The 4,667-nt window shown below is 49.8% G+C and overlaps 1 protein-coding gene across 3 annotated transcripts in view; it reads left to right on the top strand.

The window, feature by feature from the left end:
* Positions 1-62: 62 nt before the first annotated feature.
* The window catches only part of PPP1R16A (protein phosphatase 1 regulatory subunit 16A), a 41,690-nt gene continuing 37,085 nt past the window's right edge, over positions 63-4,667 (top strand). For all 3 annotated transcript variants that reach the window (XM_088148848.1, XM_088148849.1, XM_088148847.1), the window contains exon 1: positions 63-147. The gene's annotated coding sequence lies outside the window, so the exon portion shown is untranslated. The remainder of the gene's footprint in view (positions 148-4,667) is intronic.

Genomic DNA, 4,667 nt, shown 5'->3' with positions numbered 1-4,667 from the left:
TAGGCCAGGCTTTTGACCTCACTCAATATGGCGGCGGGGAAGCCTCCCACTTCCTGCCTGGGGCGGAAGTGTGGCTGGTTGCCATGGCGGCGATGCCGGGCCTAGCGGGAAACGCGCGCCTCGGGGGAAGGCCGGCTTGGAAACGCGGTGAGGGAGGCGAGGCGGGGGAGCGACGGGAGGGGGTGGGGGTTTCCCGCGAGGACGGTGTGGGGCCTGGAGCTCGGGGGTGGGGTCACGTGGGGCGGCTTCGCGGGGAGGGGAGAACTCGAATTTGCTGGGAAGGGAGCGGCTTTGGGATTATCGATGGCGGGGGAGGGGGCGCCAGAACATCCCTCTCAGGAGCGAGGCCGGGACCTTCCCCAGTCCGGGCCCGCCAGCCATTACGGCTTGACTACCACTCCCATCATCCCCAGCCAGCATTGGCCTTAGAGGAAAGGACGTTGTAGTCCAAAACCCCAGCTGGGTGATCTGCTTGGGAAGGCTGGTTCATGGCCTTTGGTTCCTGCATGTGGAAATGCTTCGTGGAGGGCAGCCGGATGAGAGACCACCAGGAAACCCTGCTGCCCTGGGCTAGGCAGAACAGCCTCTTCCCCCCGCCCCCCCCCCCGCTGCTGCTGCTGCTGCTGCTGCTGCTGCTGCTAATGGGGACGCAGGATCCCGCTGCCCTTGAGAGGTCCTGCCCCATGGGCCGAAGACCAGGCTTGGGTACGAGGGAGCTACAGCAGCAGGGTTTCCTGGCGGTCTCTCATCCAGGCGCCCACCCGGCCTGACCCTTCGTTAGTGGTGTCCATGCTCAGGCCCCTCCACTGGCTACCCCCAATGGCGTGTCGTGACTGACGTGGGGATGGAGTGACCTGCGTTTGCAGAACGCATCGGCAGGGAGGCGGTTTGGACCCCGTGCTGAGGCCGGAAGCCCGGTTCCCGAAGCGAACGGTCCGGTGCAGCGGCTCACGCGTTTGCTTAGAACGGCGGCTCTTCAACTGGGGCGAGGGAGCGACTTCTCATCGTTTGTGAGTTGAGGGTCCAGTTTGGGACTGTTGCTGCCGAGACGCTTGCATGAAAAAGAGGCGGCTTTTTTTGTGGGGGTAAGGCCAGTATTTGAGACCAGGAAAAGGGGTCCAGCAGTTGAAGAGCCACCAGAAGGGAGCTTCCTCTCAGCATCCCGCCCTCCCTTCACAAAATCCCTGACTTGGCCAGGCAAGATAAGAAAATGACAACCCAGGTGCTTTTGTGTCTGTTTTTCTGAAATGGTTCTCCTCTCCTCTTCTGTGGAGGGCTCTTTGGCACAGCCGAGGTGCAACTTTGCTCTTGGGAATGGAGGCAGTGGAGCCATTAGACATCATCCCTGTCGTGGTTGATGGCAATCAAGAACATGCCTGGATGAAAAGGTCCACGGCTTCTGTAGGTGGTTGCTCTGGAGGGGAAAACAAGGCCATTTGTCCCGGAGCTCAGATCCATAGCTTTAATTCAGCTACTCTTTCAGGGTAGTACACACAAGGTGTGACTTTAAACTCTTTTTTAAATTATTATTATTATTATTGCTATTTTTCAAAACATTAATAAAACACCAAAATACACTAAACCCTCCCACAAATGATCCTTAAAAAAAAAAATTGAAACCAAAGAAAGGGAAAAAAATTAACAAACAAAGAGAAAAAACCAATCTTGTATATTAAACTTATCAATAGCCACTGGTTTGCTAATAAATATCATATAGTACTGTAGTATAATCAATACAAATATAGTAAAATATTACAAATCTCTGCTGAAGTAATGCATATGGCTTCATCCTTTGATTAGTTGACTCTTAGTAATTCTGAAATGTGGGTGAAGCCCTTATTTATATTTAGAAGTTGTAGGTTTTTGGATACTTCCTTAAATTATACCATTTTCTTTCCACAAAGTACTATTGGAAAACACTTTTTTCCCCTTTTTCAAGCAATTCCACTTTGGCTGATTATACATTGGTTGATTCCTTGGCAGGCTTGTCTTAATGGCTGTCTCAGCCTCTTTTCCTCTCTAGTAGCGGGTGAAGCAGCCCTGCCCGTGCAGCCAGCTGCCTTTTGTAAACATACCAGCCATTGCTGAATGTATGTTGAGCAGCTCACGGCTTTGCTTCTCTCTCCCCTTCTGTAAACATTTCTTTGGTCAGGAGCTCCTCTGCTCTGGCCTGCATTGGTTCTCTGCTTCCTGTCCTCAGGCCAACTTGGAATTCCTCTTTCTGGGTCAGTTGTTCTTAGAGACCCTCTCCCCTCTGCTCTGTTGCCCTTCAGATGGGCTGTTCAGATGTTGGGGCTGAGCAGCTTGGAAAGACTCCAGAGAGCAGCGGCTGAATGGTGACTGGGAAAAGACATGATGGAAAGTTGATTTGGTGGGGAGCCAAAATACTGATGGGTGGTGTTCCAAGGCAGTGTTTGGTGCGCTGGGCCTGGAGAATGAGAGAGGAGGTAAAAGAGGCAACAGCTTTGGTGGGCTTGCTGTTAGTTGTACAGGGGCCCCATGTTTTGGTTTGGAGTGCATGCATTCTTTCTTCTCCATCTCTCCAAAGCCTTTCTGTATCCGAAGAACTTGGTCCGTTTAATATATGGTCCCCTTTGCTGTTTGGGATTTTGTCATACTCAGGCTGAGAAATGGGCTTTTACCCAGGGGGGCATCTTGCCCATCTTTTTTCCTTTGCACCCATCCTCTCCCAGTCAGAAACCGAGGTGGAAGCCAGCTGTCTTCCAGTCTCTGGCCAAAGTCAGGCACATTATTATTCTGCATCGTCGCCCAGAGTTTCTCAAGACACTGAAACGGGAGGTGAGAACAATCCGCCTCAAGCCTCTTATTTTCTGCCTGTGTGCCTGACTCTTCTGCTTTCTCTGACCAGGTTTTGCGCAGCAACCTTGCAAGTTCCAGATCTGCTCTCCCATGCGTTGGAAATGGCCCCAGAAGCTTTCTGTAATACAGAATCCTCAGGAGCAGCTCCGAGAATTACTTGCCTTACTTTTAATTTTCTCCGTTTAATGAAGGAATCTTACAACTGGAGGCTCTGCTGTGGATGATCAAAGCAGGCTCTTATTCTCCCTCTGAATGTTCCTTGTCCCCAGTTCAGGGAAAGTGCATCTGGCCCTGCGGCCTGTTGTTCAGTGGCTGTAAGAGTTGGAAGCATTTTCTAATGTTTTGGCTCTTGAGGCTTCTTCGGAGGCTGTGTGAAACTGTTCTCCTTTAAAAAAAAACCTGACAGCTTTTGAGTGTCTTCTCCCTATACTCCTTTTTTCTTCTTAGAAGCAGTTAAATGTTCCCAGTTCCCTCAGTCTACCAGCAACTACCAAGCTGTTCTTCACCTCTGACACTCTCTTATGACATCTCTGTCTTCCTCAAGAAAATGGGGAAAGGGTTCATTGCTGTGTGCTCCCCTGTCACTTAACTAGCCCCTTCCTAAATGATTGGCTTGGGTTGCTGCACTCAGAAGTGAAGCCAGTGGAAAGCTACCAGATAAAATGCTCTCTAGAATAGAACTTTATGTATATTCGTTATTTCTGTGCTGGCCCCCAACTTGGCTCTTTTTGCACTTCCTATAAAGATCTTGTGGTTGTATTCTAAAATTCAGTGCAAATGGGAGCCAGTGCTTGGATACCAGAAGGGTCAGTAGCCTAACAACATACTTCTCTGTGTGTGGCATATGTGTTGTTGCTGGAGGCCTGGAACATTTGACTTTACTTTCTGTGCTGAGATTGACCAAGGTGTTTATTGCATGTCACAGGCGGTGTTCACACAACGCACTCAACTTGATTACTGATTTTACATGTTTGGGGGCTCACGCAGTACGTTGAATCGTAAGCTGACTAAAAAGCTTGGTTTTGCTCAATATGCTGAACCATACTACAACCAATCAATGTTAAGACTGACCAAATGTAACTGACCTGGTTACATGCATTCTGTGAATGCAGCCATAGTGTCCCTTCTGGTTGCAACTTCTGATGGAGGCAAAGCACATCTTTTCAGGACTGGGCAAGCAGAATATTATCAGATTGCTTTGATTTCCTTGTAGTACTTGTGTCTCCTGCGCCTATAGGTCTGATTCTGATGTTCAGAGTGCAAAAGGGAGACATTTTTAGATAAGAAGCGGCTAATTGCGGGTTTCCCAGTGCCTGGAAGTGTTTGCCTCCTTTCCACCTCTGGTGCATTTATTGCAAGACCCAGCGGTTGAGTGAAGGGTCTATGTAGAGTTTGTGAGTGACAAAGCTTCCTCTCAGTGACCCCTTATCCTCTGAAGTTCTGCTTGCTCCCTTTTGGCCTTCAGCTGCTGGCTTCCGCAAGTGAGGATGGGGCAGCTCTGTTGGTTGCCTTGCTCCTGACTGCTGGGATGGTACCCAGAGGCTTCCCAGCCCAGAGCCAAGCATCTCCCGAAAGCTGGGACTTGGCTACGTCTCTGGGATTTTGAATGATATTATGTGCAAGTTGGGCAAGACAGGGGAGTTTTTTTCTCCCATGGCTGAGACTGGGTTTAATCTTAGGTGCAGTGCTTCACTGTACCACTTTATGACATTTTTTTTTTTAAAGTCGTCTCTCCTCTGGGTGCTCAGAGCAGTAATTGCCGGAGTTCACCCCTCAACTTATCTCTAGAGCAGCTCTTCATGGCAGGTTATTTCCAGGTGACAGGCCCAGGCTGAGCCAAAGTTTCA

This window comes from Python bivittatus, unplaced genomic scaffold (genome assembly GCF_059951505.1).
Source record: "Python bivittatus isolate LINGU-HERP-01145 unplaced genomic scaffold, Pbiv_v1 ctg000590_np1212, whole genome shotgun sequence".
Taxonomy (NCBI): domain Eukaryota; kingdom Metazoa; phylum Chordata; class Lepidosauria; order Squamata; family Pythonidae; genus Python; species Python bivittatus.
This window is presented reverse-complemented; position numbering and strand designations above follow the sequence as displayed.